This window comes from Pongo abelii, chromosome X (assembly GCF_028885655.2).
Source record: "Pongo abelii isolate AG06213 chromosome X, NHGRI_mPonAbe1-v2.0_pri, whole genome shotgun sequence".
In the NCBI taxonomy this organism is placed as follows: Eukaryota; Metazoa; Chordata; class Mammalia; order Primates; family Hominidae; genus Pongo; species Pongo abelii.
The window spans coordinates 140,145,228-140,160,500 of NC_072008.2; positions in this window are offsets into that span (position 1 = coordinate 140,145,228).

Sequence of the window (15,273 nt, forward strand, 5' to 3'; positions counted from 1 at the left end):
ACTTAACATGTCCCAAATGGAACTTCTAATCAGGGGCAGATCCAAATTTTTGGGTACTGAAACTTATACAATTTGGGGATCACTCTTTAGGAAAAAAAGAAACTCAAAAATAATTCATTAACATATTGTTAGATCCTAAGCAAATGAGAAGCCCTGAAACCTAAGCTTCATCAGCTTTAACCTAAATCTGCTTCTGCTCCTGATCCCCTCACTCCCTCCCCACACAATACACACTCCTGTCTTGCCCATAGTCCTTCCTCTCCCAGTCAATGGCAACTCCAGCCTTCCAGATACTCAGGCCTAAACCTTTAGATCATCCTTGACTCTGCTCTTTCTCTCCTACCCTAAATTTAGTATGTCAGCAAATCCTGTTGGTTCTACTTTTAAAATACTCTGAATGTGACCACTTCTCACCATCTCAACCACTACAACCCTGTAGCAAACCATGATCAACTCTAGCTTGGAATTTTAGAGTAGTCTCTGTAACTGGTGTCATGCTTCCACTGTTGACCACAAATGTCTATTCTCAACATAGTGATCCTTTTTAAAATATAAATCAAGTCATGTCACTCTTCAGCTAAACAAAATCCTCAATTTTTTTTCATTTGATAAACATAATCGAGGCACTATACCAGGCTCTGGAGACACAGCAATGAACAAAACAGATAAAAATTCCTGCTTTCATGACACTTACATTCTCATAGTGACTTCCCTGCTCACTCAGGATAAAACCCAACATCCTTATTATAATAGATTTTTTAAAGTCTATTTGTTTATTGTATCTCCTCCCACTAAAATGTAAATTCCATAAGGTTAGGAATTTATTGGTCTCTATCCTTAATGCCTGGTGCATATTGGGTAATTAATAAATATTTGTAGAGTGAATGAATGGATGGATGGATGGATGAATTTCCCCATACCAAATGAATACATCTCTCCATATCTATACTCTTTCTCTCCTGTTACAGTAAGGAGATATCCTTCTTTTTGTCCATGGCACACTGTATCTCCTCCCACTAAAATGTAAATTCCATAAGGTTAGGAATTTATTGGTCTGTATCCTTAATGCCTGGTGCATATTAGGTAATTAATAAATATTCGTAGAATGAATGAATGGATGGATGGATGGATGAATTTCCCCATACCAAATGAATACATCTCTCCATATCTATACTCTTCCTCTCCTGTTACAGTAAGGAGATATCCTTCTTTTTGTCCATGGCACAGTGGCTCTTGAACTTGAGTGTACATCTGAATCCCCTGGAAGTCTTGTTAAAACACAATACTCTAGGCCACACTGCCAGAGTTTTTGATTCAGTCAGTCTGAAGTGATGCCCAAGAATTTGTATTTCTAACTAATTCCAGGTGATGGTGATGCTACCAGTCCAAGGACCATTCTTGAGTACCACTGATCTCACCCCTCCCTCCTGCTTTCTCAGGAAGCTTACACCATCAGCTACCTTTTCTTTCTAAATATATTCAGTAGCTATCTTTCAGCTGAATCCTTCTGTCTTAGTTTAGTGTTGTTATAATGGAATACCTAAGGCTGGACAATTTATTTTTTAAAAGAGGTTTATTTAGCTCGGTGTTCTGTAGGATGTAGAAGAAGCACGGTGCTGCTTGGCTTCTGGTGAGGGTTTTTGTACTGTGTCAAAACATGGAGAAGATCAAAGGGGAAGCAGGCACATGGGAAGAGGGGGCTAAACAGGAGATGGAATCTTGCTTTCTCACAACTTTCTCCCTCGATGGAAGTAATTAATCCATTCCCTCCAGAACTAATCCCATCTAGCCACAGTGAGAACTCACTCACTACCTCGAGAAGGGCATCAAGCAATTCATGAGGGATTTGCCCCATGACCCAGACACTTCCCACTAGCCCCCACCTCCCAACACAGTGATACCGGGGATCAAATTTCAACATAAGATTTGGTGGGGACAAACAAACCATATCCTAACCATAGTGCCTTCCATTCCCTTCCTACTGCTACTCTAGCTCTATCCTTTTGATCATAAGCCAAATTTCTAAAAAGTTTTATCTATGCTGAAAGTCTTTATTTTTCACCTTCCACTCACTCTAATAGAGCTTTTGTTCCCGTAACTCCACCAAAACATCTCTCAGCTGGGCACGGTGGCTCATACCTGTAATTCCAGCAGTTTGGAAGGCCAAGGCAGGCAGATCACTTGAGGTCAGGAGTTCGAGACCAGCCTGGACAACATGGTGAAACCCCGTCTCTACTAAAAATACAAAAATTAGCCAGGCATGGTGGCGGGCGCCTGAAATCCCAGCTACTCAGGAGGCTGAGGTGGCAGAAGTGCTTGAACCTGACAGGTAGAGGATGCAGTGAGCCGAGATCATGCCATTGCACTCCAGCCTGGGCGACAAGAGCAAGACTCCATTTCAAAAAATATATATATATATATATAAATATATAAATATATATATAAAAATATATAAAATATATATATATATATATCTCATTAGGGTCACAAATGATTTACTTGTCCTCAGGTCTAATAGACATAATTTTAGTCATCATCTTATACACACTCAAGACAGAAAACCATTTTCTCCTTCTTGAAATGTCACTTTCCTTGGCCTCTTCCTTTTGGCCTCCATGAAACTACAGTTTCCTTGTTTTCTCCCACTTCTCTGGCTGCTCCTCCTCAGCTTCATCTTCTATCAAACCATTAAATGTTGGAGACCCTGAAGACTTGATCATAGGTCCTCTTCTATTGTTAGTCTGTATTCTTTTAAAGGAGTCTCGTGAATGACCAACGCTCAATTTCTAGATGTTAGTGATGCCCAAATTTATATCTTTAACGATATATTTATATATTGCTAGCCCTAGACTTCTATAAGTGACTACCTACTTGAGTCCTCTGCTTATTTGTCTAACAGGGATCTCAAACTTAACCAAAGTAGAATTCTTAATTGTTTCACCATAACAACTGCTCCTCTTACAGTGTTCCACCACTCAGGGTTGGCACAAGCACGAACCCACTTGCCCAAGCAAAAAATCATTTTTGACCCCTCCTTTACTTGCACAGGAAACCAGGTGCTACCCTTATCACCCCTAAATGTCTTTCAAACTCATCAAATTCTCTCCATCTTAGTCCGGGCCAAGATCATCTCTCACTTGGACTATAGCTGTACAGTCTTAACTGATCCCTGTGCTTCCCCTTTTGCCTCATTCTCCATACTCTACCCAGCAGTGAAAGCAACCTATCCAAACACAAATCTGACCATGTCCTTCTCTTGTTTACACCCTTTCCATGTTGCTCCTTATACATCCGATAAAGTTAAAACTCCATGGACAGGTGCACAAAGCCTGCTGAGCTTGCAGGCATTACATATATGTCAAGGCCTTTATAATCTCTCCCTTGCCTAACTCTTCTTCACCCTGACTCCTACAAAAATCCTCTCTCTAGTTATTAGGTTGGTGCAAAAGTAATTGCGGTTTGGCCATTAAAAGCAATGGCAAAAACTACGATTACTGTTGCACTAACCTAAACATTTCAGTCTACCTGCAATTCCCAGAATATACTCTCTCTTCCAAGGAGCCCTTTACTTCCTCACCTACTTGGTTTACTATTGCTTATCTTTAGAAAGAAAGCGCAAGCATCATTTTCTTTCTTTCTTTCTTTCTTTTCTTTCTCTCTTTCTTCTTTTTTTTTTTTTTTTTTTTTTTTTTTTTTTTTTTTTTTTTTTTTGAGACAGAGTCTCACTCTGTGGCCCAGGCTGGAGGGCAGTGGCATGATCTTGGGTCACTGCAGCCTCTGCCTCCCTGATTCAAGCAATTCTCCTGCCTCAGCCTCCCGAGTAGCTGGGATTACAGGCACACACCCCCACTCCTGGCTAATTTTGTATTTTTAGTAGAGATGGGGTTTCGCCATGTTGGCCAGGCTGGTCTCAAACTCCTGGCCTCAAGCAATCCACCCGCCTTGGCCTCCCAAAGTGCTGGGATTACAGGTGTGAGCCACCGCCCTGGGCCTTCAAGCATAATTTTCTAAAATTTTCTTCAATTCCACATTACCACCTACTCCTGTGCTTTCAGATGCTCTCATGCCTTCCCTGTCATGTCACTTACTACTCTGTATTCTAAACATTCATTTTATTTTCTGTTTCCCTCAAAAAATCATGAGCTTCTGTAGGGCAAGAACAACAGCAATTTATTTATCTCTACATCATCAATATTTATCGTAGTGCCTGATGCATACTATGCATTCAATAAAGGTCTATTGAGTGAGCTATTAATTAATTAACTTATAAACAAATGGTGACCTTGAGAAAGCAAGTTTAGGAGAAAGCCTGATTTCCAATGGGATAAAAAATACACAAAAGGGGAGGAAATGAAGAAGGTGAGTGTAGACTACACTTTTGAGAAGTTTGGCTATGAAGGAAATGAAGAAGGTGAGTGTAGACTACACTTTTGAGAAGTTTGGCTATGAAGGAAATGAAAGAAAAGGGAGAAGAGTTAAGGGAAAGGCCGTGAATGGTGGCTCATGCCCACAATCCCAGCATTTTTGGGAGACCAAGGAGGAAGGACTGCTTGAGGCCAGGAGTTTGAGACCAGCCTGGGCAACATAGTGAGACCCCATCTCTACAAAACATTTTTTAAAATGTTAGCCAGGCATGGTGATACACACCTATGGTCCCAGCTGCTCTGGAAAGCTAAGGTGGGAGGATTGCTTGAGCCCAGGAGGTCAAGGCTGCAGTGAGCTGTGATCATACCACTGCACTCTGTCTGGGTGACAGAGTGAGACCCCTACTCAAAAAAAAAAAAAAAGCTTAAGGGAAGGCATAACAGAAATTGCTAGTTGCCTAACCCAATATTCATTCTCTCCTTTGTAGAAGACTGATTTTTTTTAAGCTGACTTATGATCATCTGGGTTAGAATGGACTGCATTTCCTCTCTTTTGCAGCTCTGTGTGGCCAGTGGGGTGTAAGCAAAAATGTTGTGTCATAGCATTTTGCTGCGTGAAAAATGGATACAAAGGTTTGCATTTCATCTTGGAGCCTGGTTGCGGGGGGGCGCACTCTGGAGATAGCAGAGCAAAAAGCTGGAAGAAGCCTGAGTCCCTGATAACTGTACAACTGCCGCATAAGCCTGGGATTGCCCACTTCAGGACCTCTGCATGAGAAATACACTTCTATTTTGCTTAAGACACGGTTAACTCAGGTTATTCTGTTACTCATAGCAGAACCCAGTTCTAAGAAACGCAAAGGGTAGTTTTATTTAGGATGGGGAAGGTAAGGTCATATTTATAGCTAGAAGGAGTCAGTAGAAAGCGAGATTTGGAATGTTCCCAACACAAATAAATGATAAATGTTTGAGGTCATGGATATCATAAATACTTTCATTTGATCATTACGCATTGTATGCATGTGTCAAAATATCACATGGACCCCTTAAATATGTACAATTATTATGTACCAATCAAAGATTATTTACGTTTATTTTTACAAAAGGGAAATAGAGGACCCAGTTGATGGATGAAAGTTAATGAGGGCATGGGAGGGATAGAGACATGGGACACTGATAGAGGGATTTGCTTCAGATAGGAACAGAGCCATCTCATTCTGTGAGCTCTAGGGAAAAGGACAAGAAGTGACATTTGTTGAGCACATTCTAGGTACTAAATTTTTTATAAATACTACCTAATCTAATCCTCACAACACTTTAAGGTAGGTATTATAGAAAGTACAATTTGTGTTCAGTTGTGCACAAAATGAGAGTTTATTATTTCAATAAGAGTTTAGTCTCTGAAGCCATAATCAGGTTTCAGTTAAGTCAATATTAGTTAGTTAGTGCTAATGAGTTAACACTAATCATTAGTTAGTGCTAATGATAGCAACAGACTGAAAAAAACCTAAATGTCTATCGTAGGGGTTGATGAAATAAATTATGGCCCATCTTCACAATGGGACACACTGTAACTGTCAAAAAAAGAAAGAGGTAGCCCTTTTTGGATTGATACAGAATGAGCCCCAAAACACCTTGTAAATGAAAAAAAAAACACCCACAAGGCGAACATCGGGTATAGTATGTTATAATTTGTGTAAAAAAGAAGAAGCAAAACAAAGGACCTACATGTTTGCATATATATGCATTTATATATTAATATATAAATCAATTATAATATACTATATAAAATTAAAATATAATATATTAATATCTATTAATATATAAATGCATACATAATATGTATGAATTTATAATATATGTACTTATATGTTATATATTATAAATGCATACATATTATACATGCATTATTATATATTAATATATAATATACATATTATATAATGTATGTTATAGATAAATACACTAATTGTGTTAATTAATATATATAGATCTATTATATTTATTAATATAAATGGATATATGCATTTATATATTATATATTATCATATATGTATTATATCTCTGAAAGGATATACAACAGGTAACAGGCAGATGTCTCCTGGGAAGGGATGGAGCGGTGAGACGGAGACTTGATTTTCACTGTATACTCTTTGGTACCTATTGAACTGTAGGTGATCTACCATCCACATATGTTACCTATTTAAAAATGAAATTTCACTTAAATAAATAAACAAACAAACATAGTGAGTTCAGGATTTTTCTGTCATCTTCCTTCCTCCCAGAGTGGTATCTCAGTTCTAGCAGGCTTACACAGCCCCATGGCTGCAGTGGGAAGCAGCTATTTGAGCTGGTAGCACTTAGATCAGAGGTTGATCCAGGTTTGATGGGGCTCAATTTATGCAACTTAGAGAACCTTTTAAAGAAAAATAATGCACAATTAGGAATACAAAATTAAGTAGAAATCCTTGGAATTCATTTGTGCAAATGAGGGGCCCTGAAGCTGAAACTTCATTAGGTTCAAGGTAAATCAGCCTCTGACTCTGAGTGTATTATTCCATCAGGGCTTAGCCAGTGTTACTCCTCCACAGTGCTGCACTGAGATAAAAAGAAGCTCATCTTATTTCCAGCCTTACAGCCATGCCCTAAATGCATACAACCATGAGGGGCAGACTTCTTCAGATCTGCCAGCTTCCACTCTCAGATCACTTACGTGCCCTTCTTAGAGGTTACAGGAAAATTCAACTGCTGTCCCAAGCCACAGATACGAGAAACTTGGCAAAATTAGGATGTGGACAGTTAAAAAGCAACATTTTGGGTTCCTCTGAGACCATGGTGACATCAGTTCCCACTTGGTTGTGTCATGTTCTCTGGCAGTGTGCAGCCACTCAAGTGCAGGAGCAGAGAAAAGGGGGCTATTGCTATCCAGAAAGGGACAAGGGAGTTGGGATACGGTAAGATAGATGCTGAAATTGACAGAATTGAAGTCAACTTACTGTGAGGCTGTGGTGCTAAGAAGTTCAGCAGTGATTTCCGTGACGTCACTATCTCCTTGTCCTTCTCCTATCTTTGTGGTCACTCATTTACAGTCTTCTTTGTTGGACCCTCTTTCTTTAATTATCCTTTAAATATTAATATGTCCAGGGCTCTGTCTCCATACTAGATATCTCTACTCGGATATCCCATAGGCACTTCAAGTCAAACACAAATTCATTTTCTTCCCCACATCATGCTTGATCTTCTTCTGATTTACTGGGATCCTATTTTACAAGCTTCATTTCATTTCATTTCCATAACAACTTGATCAAGTTTACAGATATTCCTATAGAATATTATATATATTATAGAAGATATATTCCTATAGAATATTTATATGCAAAATAATATATATTTATATATTATTTTATATCAAATATAAATATATAAATATCTATATAAAATATAATCCAATATTATAGTATAATACATAATATAAAATATATTTATATAAATATATTTGTATATTTATATAAATATACTTATATAAATAAAATAATTTTATTATATATTTATATAAAATATGTTTTATATAAATAAAATAATGTATAAATATGTTATAATTATATATTATAGATAATTATATTATATTATATATATTATATTATTTATAATATATATTATATTATATATTATACTATTTATAATATATATTATATTATATATAATATATATTATATTAAATATAATATATATTATATTATATGTTATATTATATATATTATATTATTTATAATATATATTATATTATATATTATATTATATATATTATATTATTTATAATATATATTATATATTATATTATATATTATATTATTTATAATATATATTATATTATATATTATATTATATATTATATTATACATAATATATATTATATTATATATTATATTATATATATTATATTATTTATAATATATATTATATTATATATTATATTATTTATAATATATATTATATTATATATTATATTATTTATAATATATATTATATTATATATTATATTATTTATAATATATATTATATTATAAATATATATTATTTATAATATTTAATTATAATATATATTATATTATAATTATATATTTTATTTAGATAATTATATATTAATATACATTATCTCTATATTCTATATATATGTACCTGCTCTCTCTACCACATACAGATACTATGAGAATGTATAAAATACTAGACATGAAAGGACTTTGTGGGGAAAAGTGAAAAGTACCATACAAGCACAGGGTATTATTTTCACACATTCATGTAGTTAAATGAGTTTCCATCGTCAAACACCTGTTGAAACATACTATTCCCGCTTTCCTCTGTTCTCTCTCAAGATGTTCTGGTATTTAACACCTGGGCTGGCTCTCCCGGCTTCTTTGAACCTTTCTTGTGTGAGAGTCAGGAGAAATCACTTGTTTTAATAAAGCTGGCTATAAAGTATGTTCCTATAAAGTCAATTTTGAAAACCTATGGAGAAAATGATAAAATCAGAGCTACATTGCTACTGAGGCAAAAAAAATCCCAATTTGGGACCTAAAATGATGAAGTCATTGAGATGGCTCAAGCTGCCCTATTTAAAACTCTTTCTCTGCACCTTTATTTTTATTTGTACATATTTTATTTAGCTAGCCCTAATATGGCACTTACTATATGTCAGACACTATTCTAAGTGCTTTACAGATATTACTTGATTTAGTCCTCATAAAACACTATTTTTGGGAGCCGGGGGTGACAGTGTCTCACTCTATTGCCCAGGCTGGAGTGCAGTGGTGCGATCACAGCTTGCTGCAGCCTCAACCTCCTGGGCTCAAGCAATTTTCCTACTTCAGCCTCCTGAGTAGCTAGGACCACAGACGCATGTCACCACACCTAGCTAATTTTTGTAATTTTTGTAGAGACGGGGTTTCACCATGTTGCCTAGGCTGATCTTGAACTCCTGGCCTCAAGTGATCCTCCTGTCTCAGCCTCCCAAAGGGCTGGGATTACAAGTGTGACCCAACACAGCCAGCCTTAACACACTTCTTACTCTCATTTTACAGACAAGGAGACTGAGTCCCAGAGAGATTAAGTAAATTGCCTAAGCTCGCACACTTTCCCCCACTGTAGGCCATTTCTGGACCACAACCTCATGATTCTGACTCTATCCTTGTAGACTCAAAACTTGACCCTCCCCTTCTCCTACATGGGCATTTCCCAGATAATTATCACATCATATCCTACTATGCTGGGCAGTAATAGCAAACTGTATCAGTACGCATTGTAAAATGAGGCTGGCTTTTAGCCAGGAGAGCTAAATTTGCTCTGCCACTAACCAATTGTGTCATATGGAAAGCCAGATGAAAAATAGAAACTCTCAGCATGGGACCCTAGTGCAACAAAGAATTGTCTGCTGTGGTGAGTAGCCCACTGAAGAAGGATGTGGCTGCTCCCAGCGTAATGTTTCAGAAGGTAGTAAGTGAAGGATCTTTCCACTTGGCAGGTTTCTCACCACTGGAAGACTGTCTTCTCCACCAGATCTTTGCAGGGAGCTAGTGAGTCACTGCAGACTGAATCCACTCCTTCATTTGTATCCTTGATCTCAGATCCTTTGTGCTGTTTATGTAATGGTTCTACAGTAAACCAAAGTACAAGAAACTTGGGCCCAGCATGAATCTCCATAAATACAGGTCCTTGGGCCATGACGAGACTTTGTGGTCTGACCTACATCAGGCCTCCTGGGCAAGTCATTTAACATCTCTGAGTCTCAGCTTTTCCTTCTATCAACATGTGAGTCAATGTTGTTTAGTCAGAAGAAAAAAGTGTTTTGTGTCAGGCAAACTTTCTTTTTCTCTGTGTGTGTCAGGGTATCACTCTGTCACTCAGGCGAGAATGCAGTGGTGTGATCATGGCTCATTGCACCCTCAACCTCCCAGGCTCAAGCAATCCTCCCCTTTCATTTTTTGATTTTCTTGTAGAAATGAGATCTCCCTATGTTGCCCAGGCTGATCTCCAACTCCTGAGCTAAAGTGATCCTCCTGCCTCAGCCTCCCAAAATGCTAGGATTACAGGCATGAGCCACTGTGCCCTGCCCAGGCAAACTTCCTTATTCATTCATTCATTCATTCACTAAAGGAATATTTTTGGGCTTGAAGCAGTGGCTCATGCCTGTAATCCCAGCACTTTGGGAGGCCAAGGGAGGTGGATCGCTTGAGCCCAGGAGTTCAAGACCGGCCTGGCCAACATGGTGAAACCCTGTCTCTACCAAGATTACAAAAATTAGCTGAGTGTGGTGGTGCATGCCTATGATCACAGCTGCTCTGGAGGCTGAGGCATGAGAATCACTTGAACCCGGGAGGCAGAGGACGCAGTGAGCTGAGATCTTGTCACTGCACTCCAGCTTGTGTGACGGAGTGAGACTCTGTCTCAAAAAAAAAAAAAAGGGTGGGAGGAATATTTATGGAGTGTCTATTATGTGCCAGTCATTTAGACACTAGGGACACAGAGGTGAACAAGCCTGATATTGGGGTAGTACCTGCCCTTATGAAGCTTACATTCTAGTTGGAAAAACAGGCAAAAGACAAGTAAACAAATAAGTAATTATAAGCTGGAATAGGTGACACAGTAAACACTATGATAGAAATGGTATGTATGTGTTGAGGGGCACTATTTTCCACAGGGTGATCAGACAGAGTTTTTCTAAAGAAGTGTCATTTAATGGTGCTGGGAAAACTGGCTAGCCATATGGAGAAAGCTGAAACTGGATCCCTTCCTTACACCTTATACAAAAATTAATTCAAGATAGATTAAAGACTTAAACGTTAGACCTAAAACCATAAAAACCCTAGAAGAAAACCTAGGCATTACCATTCAGGACATAGGCATGGGCAAGGACTTCATGTCTAAAACACCAAAAGCAATGGCAACAAAAGCCAAAATTGACAAATGGGATCTAATTAAACTCAAGAGCTTCTGCACAGCAAAAGAAACTACCATCAGAGTGAACAGGCAACCTACAAAATGGGAGAAAATTTTCACAACCTACTCATCTGACAAAGGGCTAATATCCAGAATCTACAATGAACTCCAACAAATTTGCAAGAAAAAAACAACCCCATCAAAAAGTGGGCAAAGGACATGAACAGACACTTCTCAAAAGAAGACATTTATGCAGCCAAAAAACACATGAAAAAATGCTCACCATCACTGGCCATCAGAGAAATGCAAATCAAAACCACAATGAGATACCATCTCACACCAGTTAGAATGGCAATCATTACAAAGTAAGGAAACAGCAGGTGCTGGAGAGGATGTGGAGAAATAGGAACACTTTTACAGTGTTGGTGGGACTGTAAACTAGTTCAACCATTGTGGAAGTCAGTGTGGCGATTCCTCAGGGATCTAGAACTAGAAATACCATTTGACCCAGCCATCCCATTACTGGGTATATACCCAAAGGACTATAAATCATGCTGCTATAAAGACACATGCACACGTATGTTTATTGTGGCACTATTCACAATAGCAAAGACTTGGAACCAACCCAAATGTCCACCAATGATAGACTGGATTAAGAAAATGTGGCACATATACACCATGGAATACTATGCAGCCATAAAAAATGATGAGTTCATGTCCTTTGTAGGGACATGGATGAAATTGGAAACCATCATTCTCAGTAAACTATCGCAAGGACAAAAAACCAAACACCGCATGTTCTCACTCATAGGTGGGAATTGAACAATGAGAACACATGGACACAGGAAGGGGAACATCACACTCTGGGGACTGTTGTGGGGTGGGGGGAGGGGGGAGGGATAGCATTAGGAGATATACCTAATGCTAAATGACGAGTTAATGGGTGCAGCACACCAGCATGGCACATGTATACATATGTAACTAACCTGCACATTGTGCACATGTACCCTAAAACTTAAAGTATAATAATAATAAAATAAAAATAAAATAAAAAAAGAAGCGTCATTTAAGCCAATTTTTTTAAACTAGATTTGTGACCTTGGTCAAATTACAGTAAATTTTTAAAAAATGATAATAGGTGACTGCTGTGAGCTTCAATGGGCATACCTCCTACCTTCCAGAATCCTTGTGATGCTCCAGTGAGATGATATGTGCAAACATCCAGCACACAGTAAGCTGTCTATAAATTTGAATGCATTTCCCCTTCTAGCTGGAGCAGTCGGTGTTCTCCAGCCTGAAATTTGCTTAAGGTCACACAATCTAGTTTGGTAGCTATTTACCTACTTAATCAGTTCAATAAGTTGGTAATTTAATGGACAAATCAACTCATTTCAAAATTAGCAAAAAAATACACACACTTTAGGATTGAACCTAGTTGCCTTCAATTTATAGGGCCTGCCCATCATCAAATCTAGCTAAGCCTTCCCTTAAAATAATCAGCTAACAAAGCAGCAGATTAATGTCCTGTAATTTTCCAAATTGGTATCAGCTAGATTTCCCTATCACTGACTCAACCTTCAGCAAAATCGTTATGGGAGATATCCACCACTAGATCTTTGTACTGCCCAAGGAAATGGCACCTTGATTTCTCCTTAGGGTGGAACAAGGAAACAGATCTTTGATAGGGAATGGTTGCTGTGGTTCTCTCCACTTACAGGTGAGGAACTAGCAGAGTTTAATTTTCACATCCAAGGTCACATAACAAAGTTGCTAGCAAGCTCAGACCAGAATTCAAGGCTATGGACTCTTTTGCCACTATTTTCCTGCTTAGACCAGTGGTTGCCTGGGGTGATGATTAAAAAAGGCAATTCAGCAGAACTAAAACCCCTACTGACTGATTATCCTATCACAAGACACGCACACGCACACACACACATGCACACGCAAGTGCAAATTAATAGAACTAATGATGCTGATTTTGTCAAGAATAATGTGATCATTTGTGATTGATATTCCGTATTCTAAATAATCTATACTAAGAGCAAAGATAGAGATTATCATTATGACAGACCAGTCCCTAAGGTCACTTGGTGGAACCTCATCTGACTACATTTTAAAAGCACAATGCTACACACACACACACACACACACACACACACACACACACAGAGAGAGAAAGAGAGAGAGGGAGAGTGTACTGAGGTCGTCAAACTCTTTTTTTAGTTTTTATTGTTAATAATGTACCTACAAGTAAAAGTTTAAGCCATGCTTCAGCTAAGGTCTGAAATGTGAGGAGGATCACACTGTTCAGCCAGGGAGAAAGGAAGTGAAAGCTGCTCAACTTAATGAAGCAAAATCAATATTCTTGGTTTCTATTTAAGATATTTTTCATGATCAAGAAAGAATTACTATTTATTCAAGTACTACTTCCAATTATTCATATGAAAGATTATAAATCTCTAACTTGAATTTTGTCCAAATCAACCACGGTGTAACATAAATCAGCCCCTAAACCCACCTAAGTTTTTGTCTTTGAAAAAATTGTTGAAAATATGTTTTCACCCTAAAACAGGCATACTCATTTCCATTTATACTCAATACTGTCAGTCCTAACCCGAAAATTTAAGAGCTCTGTCAAAATTAAAATAACATCCTTAGGATTAAGCTGAACCATAGTTCATTTCAAATTATTCAATACAGAAAACCATGAGGTATGCTTGAAATAAATTAGAAGCAATGGCTGTAACAACCATTTCCCAAGTCAATGCTTTTGAGCAGCTCATAGAAATAGATCCCTGCTTTGGTGGCCAAAGCAATTTAAGCAAATTAGAGATGCTTAAGCTTTTGTCAAATGATTGTACTAAAGTCAAATTTTATATACTTTAAAAGCCAATGTTATAGATAGTAATTATAATTGCTTCTGACAAGTCAGTTAAGAAACCATCCTAGACCTCTAAAATATACAATACAGTGTTTAAATAGGATTGTCCCTTTAAGCACAATTCTACATAAATCACTTAAAGTAACAAAGGAACAGGAGTCACTGTAAAACAGATGCAGTTTGGCAACCTGGTTCTCCTAAAACATTAGAAGGGCCCTGGCACATAATCAAAGTAACTAGGGCTGGACAAATTTTTGGCAACCAAGAGGCATTACTGGAATAATATGGAAGAGCTCCTCCTTCACTACAAACAGAAATAATGTTATGGTTCCCAACATTAGCTTACTTTCGTTTTTCTTGTTAAAAAATATTCACCATTGAGTATGGTGACTATAACTCATGGAGAGATTTTCTTATATTGTCCTATAGAAGATAAGTGATATAAAACTGCTTAGGTATAGAAATATCTAAGTATCCTCCATTGCAAGAAAAAATATTCCTAAGTGAAAATGACATGAAATTGGGATACTCAACAAATATTGAGCCCTATGACACCTCTCTCTTCTGCTTTTTCTTCTACCCTCAGCTTGGCTGAATAACTCTTTATTTGTCAGCTCTTTAAATGAAGTTCTGTCCTGTGCACTCTCTGCTGTTCTCACTGCCAAAGCCTCAAAGGCCAAGACCTCTTGACCTGCATGTACAATGTGAATCTATCATCTCTCTCCATCACCTCCACTATCCCACATCACTTCCCACAACCCTCTCTACCTATCACCACCACCTGCTGTTTCTCCTGCATTATTTCATCTGTGCTTGCCAGAAATTTGGGATTCATTCTAGAAAGGAGTAAGGATAAATTGTGTGGGCTTTGAGGGTTAAGTTACTCCAGATGCTACCACATTCTAATTAAAGGAACTATCAGCAAGATTATATCGAGACAAGGTATCTCTCTGTCACCCAGGCTGGAGTGCAGTGGCGTGATCACAGCTCACTGTAACCTCAAACTCCTGGGCTCAAGTGAGCCTCCCCCTTCAGCCTCCTGAGTAGATGGGAGGGACTACAGGTGTGCACAACTATGCCTGGCTAATTCTTGTA